The following is an 11,671-nucleotide window of genomic DNA, read 5'->3' as shown; positions in this document are numbered from 1 at the left end:
CATTATGGCTACTATTTCATGTTTTGTGTTTGAAGGACTACAGTTGCCTTGGTAATGGCAATGAAAAAATGCTGAGAAAAATGGTTTTAGGTAATTTAGAATTATAGTTTAATAAAACACCACACAGGGACAAGGGGAATTTAAAGAAAACATTCATTCACTGAAAATTTTATATTTCAGATTTGAAAATTTCTGTGACAATGATGGTAAAATTTCTATTTTTTAATTTTTTAAAAGATTTTATTTATTTATTTATGATAGAGTAGAGAGAGAGAGAAAGCAGAGACACAGGCAGAGGGAGAAGCAGGCTCCATGCAGGGAGCCCGACGCGGGACTCAATCCCAGGACTCCAGGATCAGGCCCTTGGCCGAAGGCAAGCACTAAATCACTGGGCCACCCAGGGATCCCAAAATTTCTATTTTTAAAATCATAATATGTAAATCAGAAAAAACAGGGTTAACAATCTAAAAGGGCTACAATGTACAATTATCTCAATTTTTATTTCATAAGAACATAGAGAAAAAAGTTTGGAGATAAAAATTATTTTGCAAGTATTTCAAAATAATGGCCACAAATATAACAAATTTAAGAGGAACACAGCTTCAAATTTATTGTTCATTCTTTTGACCCTAGGAAGAAAAAAAATAAAGTAGTGTTTATTTCTACAATTTATCAAAGAAAATAGAGTGTCACTTCTGACATTTAATTTAGCCTTTTTTATGTCACAGGAACCCAGTGAAGGATGACTCAAGTAACAGGACCATGGTACCACTTAAGGATTTAAGAGGAATCACCAAAAAGAACAATATTGGTGATATTGGTGGAGGGGGATAGCAGAGAGATATAAAAAAGAAATATATGTGTAATAAAACATCTGACATAAGCATAAAACAATTCAGAGGAACCATTACTTTTGTGGGCAGGGACTGTCTAAGGAAGTGAGGGATCTCTCAGTTGAATATCTTTTTTTGGTCATTTGCTATTTGTTTTGTCTGGTTTGGGTTGGTTTGGGGTTTTTTGAAAATTAACAGAAGGTTAAAGGGTGCTTTCTAAAAATCTTTAAATGAGAGCCAAGAATTTAAATTTGATTAGAAGTAAAGGGAAGAAAGCAAGCATTTCTTGAGCAACTATCAAGTGCCAAGCTCATGTAGGTCTCTTACTAGTATTTATGTCATTTCATTTGGCAACATGTGAGGTACGTGTTATCTCTTAGGCTCAAAGAGGTTCAATATTGATTTGCTCAGGGCCGCTCAGATGGTAGGTGTTGGAGGAAACAATTACACATCAAACTGTCTGACTTTAAAAGTACCGTGGCATATCAGGTTCTCCATGTGTCATAAATAATGCTGAACCCAATGCTTCTTCAATAAGGCACTGTTCCTTGGGATGGAAATTCCAATCTTCTTTTTTCTCTATAGCCTTTCCCGGAGACTCTTCTTGGATTCCATGACCACAGTAAACTCCCCCGTGATGTGTGAATTATTTTTACATTTGAAATAGTCCTGACATAGACATTTAGGTAAGATTTTAGCAATGGCTAGGGAGCCATAAAAGTGACATCTAGTATTGCAACCTGCCACTCCGCTACTCTTTTGACTCCCACGCTTTCAGTCCCACCTTTTCTGCTCACCTTTGTCAGTCCATGTTCTTGGAGAGGAGCTGCACACACATGAACGTCACATGAAGGAGCTCGGCTGTATCTTGAGTGTTAAGGGGAGCCACAGAAGGATGTAATAAGATAATATTTATTACTTATGCTATTAGAATAAGATAATATTTATTACTTATACTCTTACTGTTATTCCACAGGGGAGTAATAAGAGCAGATCTGAACTTGAGAGAGCTCATTCTAGAGCCTGTGTGGAGGATACTTCTTCAGAAAGACAAGATTGGAAGCAAAGATGTCTGAGTGTGAGAAGAGGGAGGGCTGGACCAGGGCCATCCCAGTCAGCACAGAGAAAGGGGGACACAGTGAATAAATATTTAAGAGGTGTAGTTGCCAGGACATGGTGATCAAGTCAGGTATGAGAAGTCAAGGACGACTCCAGGTTTCAGGCTTGTCCTGAGTGCATGAGTGCTGGCAACCGAGCTGGAGATATAGGAAGACGAGCAGGTGTCGGGGACAAGGAGATCATCAGCTCCATTTGATGTATCTGTGGGACACCCAGGAGAGTGTCCAGAAAATAGCCCGAGGTAGAGCTTGATGGGGCAGGAGAAGGGACTGGGAGATAAATATGGATGTGTGCGGTATCAGCCCAAAGGTGATAATTGAAGCCACCAGCTTATAAGGAATGAGCAGAGCAAAGGAGCCTGCAGATAGACTGAGGAAGAAAAAGCCATGGCAAAGGAAGAAAAGTAAAGCAAATGGTGTGTGGAGGTCAAAGGGGAGAGGATTTTGTGAAGAAAGTGGTTAATAGTTTCAAAGGCTGTGGAGAAGTCAAGGAAAATACAGATTGAAAGGACTCCATTGGGCTTGGCTACGTGTAGGTCATTCACTGGCAATCTTTGCCATGGGACCGTCAGTAGAAGAAGAGAAAAGTTGTTAAATATGGCCTAGTGGTTTAATATGTTAAACTGTCTTATAGTTCATGCTCTTCAGCACTAGATTTATTATGAACGCAGAGCACGGTATCACTTGTATCTGATATGGGGTGTCCGGTGGCAAGCTTCAGTACCTCATTGGCTACAATCCCAGGCAGAAATCCTCTTGACTCCTTCTATTAGGTTCTTAAAATGGCTTATTATTAGTGATGATATGTGAAACTGAATTAACCCTAAACGACAAGAGTAGGACTCACACATTAAATCCAATCACCCCGTCTTGTCTCTCATGGTCAAGAAACCACTTTACATCTCCCTGGACTCCTTCCTTGTCTTGCACGCTACCTACTACTAAGTCCTGCTGATTCTACTTTCTAAATATCTCTCAAACATATCACCTCTTCTCCATGCCCACTAGCACTACCTCGTTCATATCTCATTATTCTTCATCTGAGCTCTAGGTCCTCCTGGTCCAGGTGACGTTTCCCCTCAGTCCCTATGAGTCAATGGAGGACTAGACTGTGCCTTGTTCATCCTTCTGTCTCTACCTTTAACCTTCAGCACGATATCTGGCACATAATATATGCTCAATAAATGCTGAGAGGCAAGAATAAATAATGAATGTTGTATTTGGGGCTTTGGAGCCATATTCCTCAAGAGGTGACAAGGGGAAAGTCACATAATAGTGCACACAAGATATTCCTCTTGCCCAATAGGTACTAATTACCATCCAGTACCTACCTAGGAATTCTATTGCTTTAAGTAGTAGCTTCCTTTTTCACCCATGACACTAGGGTAGTTATGTGAAATAAGAGAAAAAAATATTTAAAGCAATATTTTTGCAAATAAACTGGAATTTGAAGTTCCTTACTTATTTAGAAATATAATGGTAAGTTCTGCAGCAACGCCTATGGATCTAGAGGGTATCATGCTAAGGGAATAGGTCAATCAGAGAAAGACAAATATACAATTTAATTCATGTGCGGAATTTAAGAAACAAAAAACAAAGAGACAAATGAAAAAAATTCTTAAACACAGAACAAATATACAGAAGGAAGATGGGTGGGGGAATGGATGAAATAGATAAGAGGGACCAAGAGCACAAAAAATATACTTTTCTTGATGAGCACTGAGAAATGTATAGAATAGTTGAATCATTATATCATACACCTCAAATTAATGTAACACTGTGTGTTACTTATACTTGAATATTTTTTTAAAAAGGACAACCAACAAGAACTAACTGGTTGATATGAGATTGAATTGGTTGGTCTGATATGCGATTGAATTTTTTTTTTTTAAGAGAGTGCAAATGGGGAGCAGCAAAGGGAGAAGGAGAGAGAGGATCTTAAGCAAATCCCATGCCCAATGCAGAGCCCTTCTTGGGGCTTGATCTTACGACCCTAAGATCATGACCTGAGCCAAGATCAAGAGTTGGACACTTAACCAACTGAGCCACTCAGGTGCCCCGACAGATTGAATATTGAGCAAAGAAAGTTGTTTTTCTAAAGCTATTTAAAGCGACCTGTGTATCTGTCACAACTCTCACACCACCTTGCTTGAGTAACGTTGTTGGCACGTATCACTTCCTGAGCTAGCAGAGTAAAGGCCGTACATGTGTGTACCCCAGCGACACATCCGCATGGCTTAGAACAAGTGCCACTCGTTGCTACTAACAGTCCTCCCTTCTGATTATTAATTTTCTCCAATGGAATAAAGTTTTCTTTGAAAATCGCAGACTGAGGGGCTCCTGGGTGGCTCAGTTGGTTAAGCATCTGCCTTCAGCTCAGGTCATGATCTCAGGGTTCTGGGATCGAGCCTGTGTCTGGCTCCCTGCTCCACGAGGAGCCTGTTCCTCCCTCTCCCTCTGCCCCCTGGTGCTGTTCATGCTCTCTCTCAAATAAATAAAATCTAAAAAAGAAAGAGAGAAAGAATGAAAGAAAATCACAGATGGAGACAGAGCTGGAAAGGTCTTTGGATGTGCCTGGCCAAGCCCCAAGGCCTTGGAGATGAGGAAGCTCGAGTATACGACCACTGATGGCTGTGGGGGTGAACTGCTGCGTTGTCCACAGTCCCCTGGCCTGTAGGGCCTGGGAGGGGAAGTGACACTGTGTCATTGGTCACCCCTCACAGCCTTCTTTGTATTTTACCTTAATTACTTCATCTGTATCTCTCATTCTTTCCTGGGGGAATGAACCCAGTAACACCCAGTAACGAGCACGGCATAGTCTTCCTGGTTAATAAAACACAAAGCATCCAACCAACACTGTTACCTTCCTAAATGGTTTTGTGTTCATGTATTAGCACCATTACGGCCATTCTGAAATATTCGCCAGTAATTAATTCCGTTTTCTTTTTTGAAATCAAATTTACCTGATTATAGAGAGTGGAGGCTTCTTTTTCTTTTTATTTTTTATCTATGATAGTCACAGAGAGAGAGAGAGAGAGGCAGAGACACAGGCAGAGGGAGAAGCAGGCTCCATGCACCGGGAGCCCGACGTGGGATTTGATCCCGGGTCTCCAGGATCACGCCCTGGGCCAAAGGCAGGCGCCAAACTGCTGCGCCACCCAGGGATCCCCAGGCTTCTGATTTCTTTTTCTTTTTTTTTTTGGCTTCTGATTTCTATCTAAGTTTCTGCCCTTTTGTGAAGCCAAATTTTCTTCTGCGTTTTAAATATATATTTTATTTGTTTTAAATACAGCATTTAAAATTTTTGAAAAATATATTCATAATAATAACATTTTGGATAAACAGTATGGAGCAAGGGGGGGGGGAACCCAGTAGGATATTTTATTTATTTTATTTTATTTTATTTTTATTTTATTTTTAATTTTTTAAGGATATTTTATATTAAAAGATTAAACTGACCGAACGTCAAAAGGAAAATATGCTTACAATGATGATCAAGTAAAAAAATTTTTTTATAAAGTAAAAATTGACCAAAAGCAACTGTCTGGCTGCCTCCCCACCTATTGCTCTGCTTTGACAAAATATCAAGCTTATTTTAATACAACACAATAGACACTTTGGCCTCATTTCTTCTCTTCGTAAGCTGCTATCACCCTTGGCGTGGTCTTACTGATTGAATGAAATGAAAATAGCCTGGGAAAATATAGCTTCCATTTCTAAGGGGTGAGTTAACTTTTGTCTGTGAGAAACAGAAGAAAGACCCTCCACAAAGTGCAAGTCTATGCAAAGCCACTCGGAGTCTGTAAAACCCAAGAAACACCGTCTAAGAGGAGTGGGGCAGCAGTGAGAAGCCTGCCTCCAGGGAGCGGACCCTGACGCCACATGGCCTGCTTGACGTGGTCACCTGTGGAACGGGGACAGTGGGCTTGGCCGTGTTGTGAGGAATGAAGGAGGTGGGCACCTGACAAGGGGTAGCTGCCCAATAAATGGCACCTACTTTCACTCTGCTCCTATCCAGCCTTCCGGCAGCACCACTGTCATTCCACAGAACACAGTGAGATAAAGGGAATGCTAATATCCTGAACTGCAATTATTTTCCTAGATTCTCATTTTTCTGTTGACCAATTTGGGGAGGCCACATGAAGGAACTTGTGAGGAAGAAACAGTGAATTCTGACTGTTGTGTGGTCCTGCTTGAGGTTTGCTTGGCTCTCCCCGAGGGGATTTAGTTCCCAGAAGCCCCAGAGAGATCTTGGTAAAGCCCAACATGAGGTTTCAGACCTTTAGGATGAGAGTCCTAATGAAGTTGTTGCAAAACACATTTCTATTGCTAGTGATGCAGGGTACATCCACTAGAAGACGTGAAGCCAACGTATTTCTGCAGATTTGTCTTTTGTTTGGAGGAAGAGGCTCCTCCACTGATAAATATTCTGTCCTCATATGTTTTTGAACTGTTTAAAGGGTTTACCTACATCTTGTGTGGGAAGCAAATATTTCTCAATTCACTGAAAAAAAAAAAGAAAAAAAACCACTATATCACATGATAGGGGGAAATATTTTCTTTCCCCTTTCATTAAAAAAAAAAAACAAAAACCCAAACATAACAATGAATAATGAAAGGAAAACAGACGGAGCCGTTCCATTCCATGCAGGAGGGGCGGAGTAGCTGCAGGGGACAGCTGCAGCGCGTCTGGTGTCCCAATTCCTTCCTTTCCCATCACTTTATTACTTACTGGACCAAGAATGTAGACAATTTCGGCTATGGTTGTTTTGCATTTTAGTTTCTCAGCTTAATCCTACATGGTGCTCCTTTGGCCCCTGCACTGAGTCCTAAGCCGACGGGGTCACTTCAGTCTGTTGTGTGTAGCCACACATGGGGGGCTCCTATTCCTTTACCAGCTCCGCCTCTTCCCATGAGGCCCTGGAAATTTGGAAGGACTTGAGGTCTTGGCTTGGGCTGCTGTTACAGGTCGAGTGGCTTAAACAACAAACATTTCTCACAGTTCTAGAGGCTGGAAGGCCAAGATCAAGGTGTCAGCAGATTCAGCGTCTGGTGAGAGCCCTCTTCCTATCTGGCAGATGGCCACCTTCTTGCTGTATCCTGACATGGCAGAGAGAGAAAAATCTAGCCTCCTCATCTTCTTCTAAGGGCATCTTGGAAACTAATCCCATCAAGGGAGGTCTACCCTCCTGACCTCACTAAGCCTGATTATCTCCCAAAGGGCCCACCTCCTCATGCCATCACAGGGAGGAGTAGGGAGTTTTGCAGAGACACCAACATTCAGCCCGTAGCACTCATATTTGCTTTTATCAAAATCACCAAGACCTTTATGTCTCTTTCAAGCATTTCTCACTGTGGTTTTGGTTGGGGACCAACTGACTGCATGCTCACACACCAACACCATGTCACCTTCAGTGAGATGCTATCAGCTGTTAGGGCCTCCCTCCCAAATCCATATAGTGAAGCCCTAATCCCCATGGGACAGTCTTTTGGGAGATTATTAAGTATAAGTGAGGTCATGAGGATGAGACCCCCATGATGGGATTAGTGCCCTTATGAGAAGAGGACGGAGATCCTTTCTGTCCAGGAGCAGGCCCAGGAAGGGCCACATGAGCACAGTGAGGTGACTGTCCACAAGCCAGGACGAGAGGCTTCACCAAAGACCGACCACACTAGTACCTTGATCTTGGACTTCTAGGCTCCAGCACTGAGTGAAATAAATGTGTTGATTGAGCCACCATATCTATGGTATTTTTGTGATAATAGCTTGAGCTGACTGGGATGCAAGATGACTTTAATTCTTTTAAACTGAAAACGCACAGAGAGTAGAGAAATAATGAATGTGCTGCTTCCTAAGGGAGTGTTTGATTCGTTTCTGAAAACATGCTTCTGAACTTACAGAAAAACTCTTAGAAGGGAAGATTTCCATCATAATATTGACTGTTACAGATCTGAAGAAAAAAGATTCTGTTCTATAATATAATTACAATCTCCCTTCCCCAATTCTTCCTTCAAACTATCACTTTTTTCTTATTTTTACAAATTTTCATAGCTCTTGAGTTTCCTGATAGGTGATGGGCACTAAGGAGGGCACGGGAAGTAATGAGCACTAGGTGTTGTTTTTATTTATTTATTTTTATTTATTTTTTTTTATTTTTTTTATTTTTTTATTTTTTATTTTTATTTTATTTTTTTATTGGTGTTCAATTTACTAACATACAGAATAACCCCCAGTGCCCGTCACCCATTCACTCCCACCCCCCGCCCTCCTCCCCTTCCAACACCCCTAGTTCGTTTCCCAGAGTTAGCAGTCTTTACGTTCTGTCTCCCTTTCTGATATTTCCCACACATTTCTTCCCCCTTCCCTTATATTCCCTTTCACTATTATTTATATTCCCCAAATGAATGAGAACGTATAATGTTTGTCCTTCTCCGACTGGCTTACTTCACTCAGCATAATACCCTCCAGTTCCATCCACGTTGAAGCAAATGGTGGGTATTTGTCATTTCTAATAGCTGAGTAATATTCCATTGTATACATAAACCACATCTTCTTTATCCATTCATCTTTCGTTGGACACCGAGGCTCCTTCCACAGTTTGGCTATCGTGGCCATTGCTGCTAGAAACATCGGGGTGCAGGTGTCCCGGCGTTTCATTGCATTTGTATCTTTGGGGTAAATCCCCAACAGTGCAATTGCTGGGTCGTAGGGCAGGTATATTTTTACCTCTTTGAGGAACCTCCACACAGTTTTCCAGAGTGGCTGCACCAGTTCACATTCCCACCAACAGTGTAAGAGGGTTCCCTTTTCTCCACATCCTCTCCAACATTTGTTGTTTCCTGCCTTGTTAATTTTCCCCATTCTCACCGGTGTGAGGTGGTATCTCATTGTGGTTTTGATTTGTATTTCCCTGATGGCAAGTGATGCAGAGCATTTTCTCATATGCATGTTGGCCATGTCTATGTCTTCCTCTGTGAGATTTCTGTTCATGTCTTTTGCTCATTTCATGATTGGATTGTTTGTTTCTTTGGTGTTGAGTTTAATAAGTTCTTTATAGATCTTGGAAACTAGCCCTTTATCTGATATGTCATTTGCAAATATCTTCTCCCATTCTGTAGGTTGTCTTTGAGTTTTGTTGACTGTATCCTTTGCTGTGCAAAAGCTTCTTATCTTGATGAAGTCCCAATAGTTCATTTTTGCTTTTGTTTCTTTTGCCTTCGTGGATGTATCTTGCAAGAAGTTACTATGGCCGAGTTCAAAAAGGGTGTTGCCTGTGTTCTTCTCTAGGATTTTGATGGAATCTTGTCTCACATTTAGATCTTTCATCCATTTTGAGTTTATCTTTGTGTATGGTGAAAGAGAGTGGTCTAGTTTCATTCTTCTGCATGTGGATGTCCAATTTTCCCAGCACCATTTATTGAAGAGACTGTCTTTCTTCCAGTGGATAGTCTTTCCTCCTTTATCGAATATTAGTTGCCCATAAAGTTCAGGGTCCACTTCTGGGTTCTCTATTCTGTTCCATTGATCTATGTGTCTGTTTTTGTGCCAGTACCACACTGTCTTGATGACCACAGCTTTGTAGGACAACCTGAAATCTGGCATTGTGATGCCCCCAGATATGGTTTTCTTTTTTAAAATTCCCCTGGCTATTCGGGGTCTTTTCTGATTCCACACAAATCTTAAAATAACTTGTTCTAACTCTCTGAAGAAAGTCCATGGTATTTTGATAGGGATTGCATTAAACGTGTATATTGCCCTGGGTAACATTGACATTTTCACAATATTAATTCTGCCAATCCATGAGCATGGAATATTTTTCCATCTCTTTGTGTCTTCCTCAATTTCTTTCAGAAGTGTTCTATAGTTTTGAGGGTATAGATCCTTTACATCTTTGGTGAGGTTTATTCCTAGGTATCTTATGCTTTTGGGTGCAATTGTAAATGGGATTGACTCCTTAATTTCTCTTTCTTCAGTCTCATTGTTAGTGTATAGAAATGCCACTGACTTCTGGGCATTGATTTTGTATCCTGCCACGCTACCGAATTGCTGTATGAGTTCTAGCAATCTTGGGGTGGAGACTTTTGGGTTTTCTATGTAGAGTATCATGTCATCGGCGAAGAGGGAGAGTTTGACTTCTTCTTTGCCAATTTGAATGCCTTTAATGTCTTTTTGTTGTCTGATTGCTGAGGCTAGGACTTCCAGTACTATGTTGAATAGCAGTGGTGAGAGTGGACAGCCCTGTCTTGTTCCTGATCTTAGGGGAAAGGCTCCCAGTGCTTCCCCATTGAGAATGATATTTGCTGTGGGCTTTTCATAGATGGCTTTTAAGATGTCGAGGAATGTTCCCTCTATCCCTACACTCTGAAGAGTTTTGATCAGGAAGAGCACTAGGTGTTGTACGCAACTATGAATCACTGACTTCTACCTCTGAAAACTAATAATAATACAGTATATGTTAATTAAATTGAATTCAAATAAAATATTAAAAAATAAACCAAAAATAAAAATATTACTATCTCTCTCAGCATGTAAGGAACCTAATACTATAACTCTATGGAAACTCATTAAATGCATAATCACCATGTAGAATTCTATATCCTTACTAGTGATACGCCGTTTCTTCTAGGAAAGTTGTGTGTTTCTGAGAATTCTGACAAAGGATACATTATTTCACTACTGGAAATTGGGCCTAATATAGCTGAGATTTCTACATGGTTACATGGCAACACAGGTTTTTTTTCTAATATTTTACTTATTTATTTTGGAAGAGCAAGAGAGCGTGTGTGTGCTTGTGTGTGTGTGCGTGCACAAGTCGGGGAGAGACAGAGGCAGGGGGAGAGAGAATCTTTTTTTTTGTATGTTTTTTAATTGGAGTTCGATTTGCCAACATATAGCATAACACCCCATGCTCATCCCGTCAAGTGCCCCCCTCAGTGCCCATCACCCAGTCAACCCAACCCCCAGCCCACCTCTCCTTCCATTACCCCTTGTTGGTTTCCCAGAGTTAGGAGTGTCTCATGTTTTGTCACCGAGAGAGAGAGAATCTCAAGCCGACTCCACATCTGTGTCTGTCTGACATGGTGCTCTCCCCTACAACCACGAGATGGTGAACTGAGCCAAAATCAGGAGCCAGACACCTAACTGACTGAGCCACTGAGGTGCGCTCATGGTAACAAAGTTTTGCTCAAGCTACACGTGCTCCTTGTGGGCTCAGGGGGCAGGGGTGCATTTATTAATACAGAAACTCATATTCCATTATGACTCATATCCCATTATGTCAGCCACTCACCCTTGCTAATGAAACGTGATCTGCTGCCATCATGGATTAAGTGGTGTCAAGTCATTCAAACACACTTACCAAAGATTTCGTGCTTATTACATTTATCGAGAACTCTCACCCAAACCAGTGCTGCATTTTATGCAAATGGGAAAACTGAGATTTGGGCCAGAAGTTACACTAAGAAAATCCTGTGCTAGGAAGAGAATTTACCCCAGAACCTCGTGGGGCATGTGTTAAAAATGCATATTCCCTGCCTCCAGACCCAGAATTTCTGCCCTAAGAATTGGGCAGGATGGAGGCCAGAAATCTGGTTTAACAAGAACTGTGGGTGATTCTGAGGTCTTTGATCCACTTTGAAAAACATGTTGTAGTTGTGTTGGGTCCTATATGGAGTTTAGAAATCACAAACAAAGAAACTACTCTGAGCAAGATGGGCAAA

This window comes from Canis lupus, chromosome 34 (assembly GCF_011100685.1).
Source record: "Canis lupus familiaris isolate Mischka breed German Shepherd chromosome 34, alternate assembly UU_Cfam_GSD_1.0, whole genome shotgun sequence".
Taxonomy (NCBI): Eukaryota; Metazoa; Chordata; class Mammalia; order Carnivora; family Canidae; genus Canis; species Canis lupus.
This window is presented reverse-complemented; position numbering follows the sequence as displayed.